Genomic DNA, 13322 nt, shown 5'->3' with positions numbered 1-13322 from the left:
GCACAATGTTGGGTGGGGACTGCTTTTTTAGTGCTCTGGGCAGGTGGTACCATACGGACTCTGAGGCATTGACTTATCCTGCTTCGCCTCTAACCCACTAATGATAGCCTTAGAGGGTGAAGCCTATATGAAATAGAACGATAGTTAGGTATTGTAACTCCAGATTCTATGAGCATAGGTACAGCCATCTAAGCTATGGGCATCACTGGCTCCCTGAATGACAAAAGAAAAGAGCTATTTGGGAGCCGATTGCCATGGGGTGAGACCGTGGTTGTGGCCAATCCTGCTGGTGGGCAAAGACAAAAGCTCTGCAGTGCTGCGCATTAGGGATGAACCCACTAGAGATAGTCTTAGAGGGCTGCGCCCATAGTCATAGAATCTGGAGTTACAATATGTAACTGCCGTTTTCTATTTACAGAGCCATGGCTGTGTAGGAAAACTAGACAAAACAGAGAGCTAGCAAACTGTGAGGAAATATTCACTGAATTTAAACAAACAAACAGAGTATTGGATTACAATACTTTATTACTTATTACTTAGATATTACTTACTATCCCTTTAACTAAACCAATCTGATATTTAAATGAAAACATGATTTGCTGCCCCTCCAAACTATAGATACACAGCGTAGCATAGCGTATAATTCAACATTTTTTGTGCGGGCCGTGGCACAAACTCTTAAGCTGCCATGAGAATATGCGGACCCTCCGCAAATGTTTGTCTGGCTCTGTCAGTAGACAAAGTACTGAAACTAATTGTTTTAAAATAATGTTTCCACTCCAGTTTCTGTGTTTATGTCTATGAAGCAGTCTATGAAAAACAAATACGTCCGCTGATACATCATAAGTGTGGTCATAGGCTATGTGGATGTTTAATATCAAAATAAAATTTATTTAACAAATAGATAATGATGCCTCTCACACATTTAATTTCACTTCATGTTATCACTTTATCATTTAAGCATTTAAACCAGTAGTGTTATTTTGCTCACGCCAGTGAGCCATAACTATTCCATGTTGCACCTTTCAATTGTAAAATATATAAGCCAAGTGGCCACTAAAATCTCCACCCCGGAGTGCAGAACAGAGACTGTTGGGGAGCCCATAAGCATCATAAAGCCAGTATAATGTCAGGTCTTAGACGTAAATTTAGCTTAGGAGTCCTTTTCAGACTTTAACTCGGCTAACTGGTGGAATTATCATCATTTTAAAAATCCGAGATAACCTCAAAGAGCATTAAAGAATTGCAGTACAGACGTCAGTAGTTTTTAATAACATCCTCTGTGCGTAAATCACCATTTAGTCTTCAGTTTAGTTTTTATGTATAAAATCGCTGCGGTGAACAGACTGTGCTGTCGGGCGCACAGAGACACCGAGGTGGTGCAACACAAACAGATCTGCCTTTTCACCTCGACTCACCCGGCACATCTTCACCACCTGCACGTATGGACTGTGTAAATGAACAAAGTCTGGAAAGAAATCCAGTGACAGCTCTCACACAATCGCAACACTCCATCCTCATCATCAGTCTCTCATCACAATGCAGGCCAGACATAACAAAACAACACATCTTCAAATGATTTCCCAGGGTGGGGGAGACCTCTGACTGAAGCCATCATTTTGGCAAGGTGTGAAGTACTCAGTGATTGCTGTAAACATATAAATACTGCGTAATTGGCTGCGCTATGGCGCTGCAGAGGGCAACGCCAAGGGAAGGCTTAGAGAGTGTCCATGAAGAGTTCCTGGCCCGTGATGATGACTGGCTAATACTTCGATTTAAATTCCCGAGAGTGGTGCTCTTGGATCTGTGTGCTGAACTTCAGCATTAGACAGACCAGCCTGATGGAACCGCACCGTCCCAGAACAACAAGTACGCTATAACCACTGTGGGGTTCCTGGCAGCGTGAATGAGCCAACAGGTGTGTGTTTGATGTGATCAACAATAGACAGTGTTTACCTTTCTGCCTAAAGCCTTCTTTTAGAAGAATATAATTCTGTTAGACTCAGACAATATCTGCTTTCGCACTTCCACCTCACAAACATAGATTTCTGTATCAGAGAAACTCTTTCCCGTCTTTTTTGACATGTCAGACTGTTTTCTTTATTTCAGCCAGTACGAGCCTCTGAGCTGGCTACTTTTCAAGATTTGTGAGTACGCCACTCCGTATGAAAGCTGCACAGTTTTTTATACATCATTGTCATAAATATATATTTTTTATTGCTAACAACCGGCCCATTGGTTCATTTTCTATAATGTCACTTGCCTGGCACACATATATTACACCCCTCCCTCTTTGTCTTCTCTGCATCTCATGTCGGATGCTGTGGCTTTGGCTCGGAGCCAAACCTCTACGGCGACAGCAGTAACAGCAAGAGGCGGAAGGAGCAGAGGTGGCTGGCCTCTTCTCACACCTGAGAAAAACAACACCTACATCAGGATGCTGTTTGTGTATTTCAGCTCAGCATTCAGCACAATCTCCCGCATGAAACTGATCAGCAAACTCAGCACTTTAAGCTTTTGTACCACACTCTGCAACTGGATATTGGACTTCCTCACAAACAAATTCCAGAGAGTTCAGATTGGTGGGCACACCTCCTCCACTCTAATGCTCAACCCCCCTCAAATTCATCCTCGGCACTGCTCCATGGAATATTGTTCATAGTTTGCTTCTGTTTGCCACTCTATGATTGTTTGTGTATACTGCAAATTGTCTGCTATGTAGCAGAAGGGAGTTACAAACCACATTTCATTTTGAAACTTTGTTGTAATGTGACCATTAAACCTTGTACCTTTTACCATGTGAGGATCGGACCTTTGACAGAGAGGAATAGAGTGAGCAGGAGGAGAGTGTGTTTGCAGCGGTAAGCAAATGGTGGCATGCAGGGAAATAGAGACTCTCAGTGAGGGCACAGGGAGTTAGCGTGTGTGCCATGCCATGATGATGATGACATATTTAATTAGGTTAATTAGGTTAATGACAACAATATTTAGATAACATAATTCTAACTCTATCAAAGTGAGGCCGTCAGCTACTGCTGGTGCTCAGTCAGTCAATGCCAAAAAGCGTGGCAACATTAGTGGCCTAGGTCCATACTGTGTCATAATATTATTAAAATGATTAGACTAAAGCTTCCTTATACCACGTGGACCCTGGCCCCTATTTAAACACCTAAAATAACATACCCAAAATAAATCAGTAATATCTCCTCAACCATTAGGCCTAGATGCATAATTTTGGTCTCCTTTGAAAGGTCAGAAGCGAAGGATTATGAATTCATTGTACATTAACATATTTATTTTACCATTACAGACCACATGAAGATGAAAAAACAGAAAAAATGTGATATTTTCATGCTCGCCTGGTAAAAAAAAACGCTATATTTTAATGCAATAAACCATCAAAACCATCATAAGGTAGATTATAATGCATCTGAATATCTTCTAATACACCTGGAATACAACTGTAACTGTAAATTTGATGAAAAGATACAACACAGTTATTGTTCCTCCTCTCTGAGCATAACAACATAATATAAAACCAAAATGTGATCTCTTAGTCAATAAACCCTTCATGCAATAGTCATCATCACTATTTGGATAATTGAAATCTGTATGGACTAAATGAAATAAGATGGAACAACTGCAATTTTTGGTCAAAATTTGGTCATAACCAGATGGTGTTGTTTAATTGTACAACTTTTTTCACATTGTCAGGGAAATCCAACAGTTCTGGATCTGAATTTAAAATCATTTTAACACCCTGCAAAATTAATTGTAATAATCTCTACCTCTCTCCCTATCTCATTGTCTAGTCAAGCCATGGTTGTTGAGGTAGCAGTGGAAGAAGCTGTAGACTACTTGAGAATGGATATCATATACTACACAGCTACCTCTGATCACCAGGGAGTCTGTCAATAGTGAGTACCCTGGTCCACGACACTTACTGCATAGCTTTATAGTGGTTTGGTGGAATAGAACAGATCGCATATTTAAATGGACTGCAAGGTGTACTGGTGGGGGAGAGCTGGACCGATTGTGGAAAAAATGCCAGTCTAGCCCTGCTCAACATTATTAAATTGTTAATCATATATTTATGTCTTTAATTTGTAGGAATACAAATAAGAGACATAAATATACTATTCACTCCCCTGTTCAGTTGGTGTCAGCATTGTGCACCTGCACAGCCTGTGTGTACACTTTGTGCTGTCCAGACTTGCGCTATGCGGTTGCCATTACCCGTCCCTACATCATAGAATTTACAGCCTGCTCCTGAATTGCTCTCTTTACAATAGAAAAAAAAATAAATCTTTTTTTCCAACTAACAAAATACAAGTTGCATAGTGGTTGTCTTCTGAAGAGATGACTCGAATCATCAACTTTTAGGGGGCAGCCCTACTCGTTGGAAGCTACAATGAGAGAGGAAAGAATCACTTTGCATGGATAGATATTTATCATCTCTAGAATATTAAAATTCATATTAAACATACATACCAGTCCAGTCCAACTCCAGGCGCACACAGTCAAATGTATTTGCATGATCATTTGAAAAAATCTTATTTGAATTGGTTGAACAGGTAGAATACATTTTCCCCACAAGCTGATTTTTTATTTTATCTTTTTTATTAAAAAGTACCTGAAATGGAGATTTATTTTACGGTGTATTGCCTCCTTTTCTCTTTCTCCATTTCCTCATCCTCTGTTTTCATTCCTCTCTGTACCCTGGGGAGCCCACACCCCAATCTCCAAACCCCCACCCCCCATCTTCATCTCATCTTGGTTGTGGCCATTCAGACGTGTCCGTCCATTTAACAGGCTTTATTTATCCAGAGCTGATGTCCCATTAAGGCGAGTGGACAGACTGAAACTGAATCCATTTCAGGGAGGGGGGCTCTCCTATGGGCTTTTATCACAAGAATAACAATGTCTAAGTCAGTGACAGTGAGAAGAGATTGAAAGCAGAGGTGAAGGACATTGAAGGGGATGAAGAAGGAGAGGAATGACAGATGAGACTGGGAGGGGGAGGAGGAGGATGGGGAAGGATATGACGGGTATAAAATAAGCAGAGAGATGGGCTTAAAGAGAATCAGAGAGGGGGGGGGATGAACGAGAAGCTGGGAAAAGAAGAATATGAAATGCATAAATAGGAGAGGAATTAAGCACCAATAATAAAATTTCACTACTCTCGTAGCAACAGTTGCTGGGTCACTGATGGACAGCCCTGCTGCATGGCAACCAGTCGGCAGCAGAAAATAAGAGAAGGAGATAAATAGAGGCCTACTGTTGAGTAGAAGGGGAAGAATAGGAGAAAATGAAGAGGAAGAGAGGGAGGGAGAAAAGCTGGAAGCGGTAAAAGGAAGAGAAAAAGCACTGAGGAGAGCGTCGGATGTTTGGTTTTCAGGATTCTCACACTGCCGTGTCAGTCTCACTAACGTTTGAGCTCTAAAAATAAGGGAACTAGAAGAAGGCAGAGCTGCTGTTATGACAGGGATGTTTGAGCGCTACAAGGTCTATGTTGCCAAAAGAAGAAAGCTTGCTCCTGATAAGGACAAGCTTTCATCATTATTCCACAGATAGTTATCACTTTAAGAGGAGACATGGATCGGAAAGACACAGATAAAGACAGAACAAGCTGTCCTATAAGGAACAACGAGACATCTTCAATGTCACTTTGCCTAACCAAAGCAGAGGATTCTCTGACATCTTCAGAGTAGACATAAATCCGACTTAGTGTCCACATACTGATGACAACCCCACATCTAATGTCTCAGAACAGCAAAAACTATATTTATGTCCGGCACTATGTGGTAATACTTTTAACAAGTAAAACATTTCAATTATAGCAAGGGGGCAAGTGATAAAACATACCATCTGTAGTTGTAAGTTTAACGCATTGGTTGGGTTAGTTTGTGGAAATGTGACAGTAAGAGGCAGTGTTATGGTTACCTACTACTTACTAGGAGTTCAATGGGCAATGATTTAGAATGTCTCAATGAATTGTTATCTGCAGAAGATTGCCAGGGATGGATCATGCAAAAAGATTCTTTCCCAGGTGGATTCCCAGACAGGACATAAGGTGTGATGTGAATGAGAACTTCAGGCCAATTGGACAATACAGGGGTGACAAGGAATGTTGGATTTCTATATCTGTAGATGTCCTATACATGTATGTATAGTGAGCAAAGTGTATTGCATTACTGGAATTACTTTCTTTTCATTTTGTGCACTTGGAATTACTCTGACCACAGTCTGTGATTCAGGTACCAACCCCCTGAACCAGCCCTGCTATAATACATGCACATTTCCTCATTTGCACTCATATTGCAGTTCTAAACCACTTTTCTGCACTTGGTACAATCTTCATGAATAAAATCTCTTGTGTTCACATGAAACACAGAGAGTACAACCAAACTGGAGCAGGTTCAAAGTAGCACCTGTTGTCCAAAAGGAAAATAGGTAAGAATTACAGTGTTGCATATCAATACAGTGATGAAAATGGTTACTGTAGTACAGTATTCCAAGTGGACTGTAGTACTGTAAACAGAAAGATTGGGAACTGTACCTACACAGTATTTACTATTATTCTGTTCTATTGTTTGTTCTGAATGATGAACACATTACAAATCCAACCGTGTACATTTACAGGTTTTTTCAGTTGCTAACCTGCATTGGTCAAAAATGAAGTCAAATTGTCAAAATTCTTCACACAGTCAGCGAAACAGAAGTGTATGTGGACCAAACTGTGAATCATTTTTCATTGCTTTCACACAAAATGCATTCACCACCATTGACCACTTTCTCCAAAATCAATGAACTCTTTTCTCATTACTATCCCTCCACCTGCAGAACACTTTATATTTGCAGCAATTTTTCAAATGCTAACGCCCTGTGTCCAAAGCTGTTAAAAACACATTCAAAACATAGAGACGGCAAATGTCCAGCGTTTCTCAGTAACCAGGCTGAAATTAATAGATGGATTTTTGTTTGTTGTTTTTCGTGTACATGTACATGGAGAACTGTGTGCAGTGTTTTGAAAAAGAATGTGGATTAGAACTTCAGGCTGAGTGTAAAGCAGGAAATGTGCTTGTATTTGAGCTTACTTGGTTCAGGGGGTTGGTACATGAAATACAGGTTGTGTGCACTGTGTCTAAATATCAGTGTTACTGTGGAAACAACTGAGAAAAACCGTAATGCAGGAAGAAAATCGTAGAAATGAGTTTTTTGTTTCAACTTTATATTTTTCACAAGTACGCATGTCACGGTCTTCAGTTTTATTGTGGTGTTTTTCTGTTATTTTATGTCATGTCCATTCCTGTGTTGCTCTTTGCCTCTGTGTTCTTGTTTAGGTTTGGTTAGTTGATCATTGGTTCCTTGTTCTCTGTTGTATTTGGTTTCACATCTCCTTGTGTATTGTCGCCAGCTGTACTTCCTGTTTTATTTTGTAGTGATCAGTTTCATGTGTTTGTCTAGCTTTGTTTCCCGTCTGCTTGATTGCTTGTCTCACCTGTGTTAATTTTCCTGCCTGCTTTTGTGTGTGTGTGTGTGTGTGTGTGTGTATTTATATATATATATATATATATATATATATATATATATATATATATATATATATATTGCCCTCAGTTCTGCTCAGTCCTTGTGGTGTCATCGTCTTATGTTGAGTGTTCTGCTTTGTGCCTCGTGTTTCCCTGTTTTCTGGATTATTCCCTGTGTTTTTGGATTACCTTGCCTTTGTTGGACTTTATCCGTGTTTGGACTCTTGCCTCATGTTCTCTTGCCTCACGTAAGCCTGTTTTTTGTTCAATTAATAAGTCACCATAAACTGCATCCTCCTTGTCAGAGTCTGCATTTTGAGTCCACATCTCTGTTCCCCTGCCGGTGCACTCAGCCCTCGTGATAACGCAATGATATAGAAAAAATAAAGGCTAATGAAGCAATTTTCTGCATTTCTGATGAATTCTTGTTACCCATACTTTAGTACAGTCAATAAGGTGAAAATATGTTATTCTTTTTCCGTAATGAAATACTCACCCTTTGTGAAAAATCATTTGCACTTCAAATATAAAAAGTTCATAATTTACGCATTATGCTCCACTCATCATAGTGTTTTCCACTGAGCACATCAGTGTTCAATTGGTTCATAGAAATGTCTGTTCATTTGTGTGTGTTTGTCATTTTTGGACAAAATGTCATTTTGAGAAGATGCAACATTGTTCTGAATGTGTTGTTTGCTTTGACAAGAAATGTGGAGGAGTTTTTGTATTTGTGTTTTATGAAAATGAGCCATGCCTTCAGAAATGTGTGTTAGCAATTGAGAGAAAAAAAAACAACTCTGTAATGCTACCTTTTGTTAGTGATTTTTATGATCATCATATAATAAGTGACAAAGTGTTACTGTTTGCAGACAAATGTCAGTGTTCGAGTAAAAGAGTTGATTCTGAATTAAATGTTTTTGGTTGCATTAGTGCGGATTTGCTGTTGAGCTGAACGGCATGTCGGTAAAGAGAATTGTGTCAAGAATTTTGGAAAAATAAACTCACACAGAGAAATGAGAGTTAGCAGCTGTAAAAACACAGCAATGCAAAACATGGCTGCACGCATTAAAATAAACTAGTAAATCAATTTTAATATTTTGCTACTTGTATACAAAAGCTGTAAATGGCCCTGCAACTCAGTATATAAAAGACATGCTTATTAGATACGAACCAGCAAGAACTCTCAGGTCCACAGGCAGAGTGATCTCTTAGCCATCCCTTATACTAAAGCAATGGAGGCTGCCATTTTTATTGGGTTTGTATATTTTGAGATTTGTATATTTCGTACTGATATATGTATATGAATATGAATATGTATATTCTGTAATTTTGCACTCGCACTTGTATGATTGTACTGTGTGTAAAGAGTCCAGATACTTTTGTTTTTCCTAACGAGAAGAAAAATAGACAGTATGGTTCCGGTCATCCATCACAGGGGGCCATTTAGGGGAATTGCAGAATGTTTGCTCAAGCCTCAATTAAAATGCACAGCCCATCACTGTGTTCCTGTGCTTAACCTTGGCTCGCCCACTTCTCACTTGCTCTCCCTTCACTTGACTTCAGAGAAAGCGAACATCAGGGTATTCAAATGCATGGGAAAACACACACACACACACACACACACACACACACATAGTGTATGTATGTCAGCGCTGGCCAAGTCAGTCCTTTCTCTGGTGATTCAATTCATTAGCATTCTTTACATCTCCCTCCAATGCTCTTAGTGCTGAAGGACATCTACCAAAAACACACACACAGACACACATAGATGCAAAGCTAGCCTTAACTCCAGTGTGCTTTATCGTAGCAGCTGTCGTTCTACAGCCGGCTGGCAGGGAGGCTGGCAGGGAGGTGGGCGGGCGGTACTGGTCTTTCTGCAGCCCTGCTGGTGGCTGACCAGATATCCTGGCACTGGAAACTGAGAGGAGAGGATGTGTTTCCATGTGTGAGGGTGTGGGGATGATGGGGTGAGAGTGTGCAAGTGCAATAACAAATGCACTTGCACCAGTCTGTGCGCCCATGGGAGTGTTGGTCTTAAAATGAGGTGTGGTCTTGGCAAACTGTTGGCGCATTGCTATCTTGTAGCAGCAGACAGCAATTGCGTTACTGACCAAGAAAAAACAGGTCTAAAGTCAATTTTGCTGTTGTTATGTTAGGGGTGCTTTACTCCAATATTAAGATGCTCTTACGTAAGAGAGAAGCTGTGCGCATTTATGTACAAGGCACAGCAGCGTCATTAATTATTAAAATCTCCCGACACCCCCACAGGATCAGTCAGGATCTAATGTTAAATTCATGTTCTGTCTTCTTCATATCTAAAAGGTCTCACACACAGTCCAAACAAAACAATTTGCAAATAAGTGAGTAATTCAGTAATTTGGGCTGTCAAGTGACTTATGGTTTTTTTCCCCTCAATCACTAACAAGCATTGGTCAAAACTGAAGTCAAATTGTCAAAACTCTTCACACAGTCGGCGAAACAGAAGTTTATGTGGCTCAAACTGTGAATCATTTTTCATTGCTTTCACACAAAATGCATTCAATGACCACTTTCTCCAAAATCCATGAACTCTTTTCTCATTCCTACTCCACCACCTGCAGAACACTTTATATATTTGCAGCACATTTTTCAAATGCTAACACACCGTCTCCAAACCTGTTAAAAACACATTCAAACAGAATGATGGCAAATGTCCTGAATTTCTACAGCAACCAGACATATATAGAACATCTGAGCAGAATACTTTTAATGTTCACCCCTAGAGAACTGTGTGTAGTATTTTGAAAAAAGTGTGAAATAGAACTGCAATCTGAGTGTAAAACAGGAAATGTGCTTGTATTGCTGCGTGTGGTTTACACTGGGGACCTTGGAGACCTGTCTCCAACACTTTTTGAATTGGCTGATTTTGTCCCCATCACTTTTGAAATGTGATTGTATTTTAGCAGAATTGGTTCAGGGGGTTGGTGCATCTATTACAGGTTGTGGTCATTATGTTACCGTGTAAACAACTGAGAATAATTGTATTGCCGCACTGAAATTTTAGGAATTTGTTTGTTTCAACTTTCTATTTTTTTTTACGAGTAAATTACTATTTGCAGTGATATAGAAAAAAGAGATACTGAGGCAAAATTCTGCATTTCTGATTAATTCTTGTTACATATACTTTAGTACAGTCAATAAAGTGAAAATGTGTTATTCTGATTCCGTAATGAAATACTAATTTATGTGAAAAATCATTTAAACTTCTAAGATTAGAGTTCATCATTGATGTACCCGCTACTGTTTGTGGTCAGTGTTCGCATTCTGAGTGAGAATTGTTGCCAGTGTTTGGTTGAATTAGTTTATTTTGAGACATGTATGATGTGTTTAGGTGGTCTGAGTGAGTTTTGGAGGTGATATTTACTGTTTGCTCAAGATGCAAGTTGGTAATGCAGACTGTATCAAGAGTTTTGAAAAAGTAGCTTCAGTTTGGACCGATGCTTGTTAGCAATTGAAAAAAAACCGCTGAACCCAATTATCATTTCAGAAGTGTGGTCACCGTATACAATTAAAAAGTATCAAAAGTACCAGGGTTATACTTACTCATCATTTTAATGTTGTAGCTGGTTGAATTAGAGCAGATTTTAACTCTGCTACAAATTTAAAATACTACGCATCATATTTTAACAATGAACTGTCGTAAAGACTGTAAAGTAATATACTCAAGTTAATATTACTGTATTTAAAGCAACAATACATTGTAATTGTATCTTAAAATAACAGCTTTATAATCATGTTGATGGTACAGTGATTTGTAATAGGGTGAATGGCGTGTCCACTACTGCTACTCCAGCTTGGAGCGCCTGCTACTGCACAGTGTAACAGTGGAATCCCAGGCAGGGGATTTTGACTACAACGGCGTAAGGCTTTACAGAACCAACACAACTGTAAAGCAAGCTAGCTATGAGAAGAAGCAAAGAGTACACAATGTACAATGTAAGTTATTTGGAAGAAGCTAGCTTGGTAGTCTCAGTATCGATATCATGGCAGAGGCTGTGATGAGACCAAAGAAGACCTTGTAGGAGGAAAGGAGGAAGAGAAAAAAGTGACTGAGCAAAAGCCTGTGACAAGAGTAAATATCACACTGGTTTTAACTCGTTGCCATGAACTAAAAGAGCTGCCGAGCTGGCCTTCTTTCTGTTGGAATAGTAAGTAATAACTTATTAGGTGGCTTGCTTCTTCTTGTCTTGTTGTGCTTGCTTGATGTTTGAAACAGGGCTCAGTAGCCTCTAAGGACATACAGTATACTCCTCTATGAAGGCCAAGAGACTGAAAAGGATGTCGACAGAGGAAGCTTTGAAGAGAAAAAGACAGTGACCAAGCAAGAGGTCCCTTTGCTAGTTTTTGATGATAAGTAATATAATTATAACAAATGCACGTGTACAGCTGTCCTTTCTTAAGACAGCGTTGAATTACACTCTGAAACACAATGTTGCTTTAAGAACATGAATAGAATATTTAGCTGGCCACAAACACCTAAGAACTTGTGGCCATGGCATTAATTATATTAATTTGAGGGCGCAAACACAAATTCAAAATAAATGAATAAATTCCTCCTCACACCTGCCTGACTCTGTTTAAACATTGGAAGGATTTTTCTGTTCTTTAGTAATGTATGCAACTGTAAAATTTCTTCTAAAGGTGGCCAAGAAGAAGGGATATGGGGGTCAGGAAAAGGGGGGCACGGTTGAGCTCACCTGGTAGACCTCACGCCGCCATGTACAAGGCTGAAATGCAATATAAATGTAGAAGAAACATGTGCGCATTGTCCAAGAAAGTAACTTAAGCAACCAAAAAAAGCTACTGATTACTGCATTATATTCCATTATATTTTTATATTTTGAATTGTCACCTGCCACCTGAATTTTGTTTCCCTTCATATAAATAAAGACATTTACACCATAAATTGGTGGGAAATTAAGAGTTTGATGCTCATCAAATATTTAATCTAAATAGTGCTAAAAATCTTCACGACCCATATGTATCATCACGCCCCTAATTTGACCCCTTATGTCCCCACCACTTTTCAACACAAAGTGACGCTCTCTCTCTCTCTCTTTCTCTCTCTCTCTCTCGCTCCCTGATGCTATCCACTGTCTTGTCTCTCCGATAAATATAAAAAAGTAAATATCTGGGGAAAAAATTGTGTTCTGGACTAAAGTTTTGGATGGATAGAGGGACAGCAAGACTAAAATGACTTACTGCGTGCAAGCCAAAAAAGGCAACAGATAAGAGTTTGGGTCAATGAAAGGAGAGAGAGAGAGAGAAAGGTTAATGGTATGAAGAAGGGGTTAGGACTATGAAGCAGGAGAAAGGAAGGTGAAAGCAAGAAATAAATAAATAGTATTTTGTTTGGTCGGGGAGGGAGTGAAAGGACAAGGGGGAAGGGGCTTATGTGGCTGGCTGGATTTCAATCAGAGCAAAGCAGAGAGAAATCACTCACTCATGGAGTCCACCCAGCATGACTTTATGTTTTCTGGAGCCTCAGCCAAGGGCAGTGAAAGACAGTAGCACACACGCATGCATGCACGCACGCACGCACGCACGCAGGAGCTAGGAAGCCCAACAAGGCACATCATCATCTGTGAAGCAGAAACATTGGGAGCAAAGCTATGTGAGGAGGATAGAGGAGAAAGAGGAAGCAAGACCACAACATATAACTCAAACATCTCTTTAATGTCATGGAAAATGCCTTTGCAGATAGGTCTCACCTCCAAAGCACAGTCCTCCTCACCTCCCTCCAGCTCATTG

The 13322-nt window shown here is 39.8% G+C and overlaps 1 protein-coding gene across 2 annotated transcripts in view; it reads right to left on the bottom strand.

Moving 5' to 3' along the window:
• ptprga (protein tyrosine phosphatase receptor type Ga) overlaps positions 1-13322 on the bottom strand; it is a 466997-nt gene that overhangs the window by 361552 nt on the left and 92123 nt on the right. The window lies entirely within an intron of this gene.

This window comes from Micropterus salmoides, unplaced genomic scaffold, assembly GCF_014851395.1.
Source record: "Micropterus salmoides isolate LMB-PRFRI ecotype aquatic unplaced genomic scaffold, ASM1485139v1 Ms_hic_scaffold_4, whole genome shotgun sequence".
Classification (NCBI taxonomy): Eukaryota; Metazoa; Chordata; class Actinopteri; order Centrarchiformes; family Centrarchidae; genus Micropterus; species Micropterus salmoides.
Note: the sequence above shows the minus strand (reverse complement) of the source record. Positions and strands in the feature narration are given on the sequence as shown.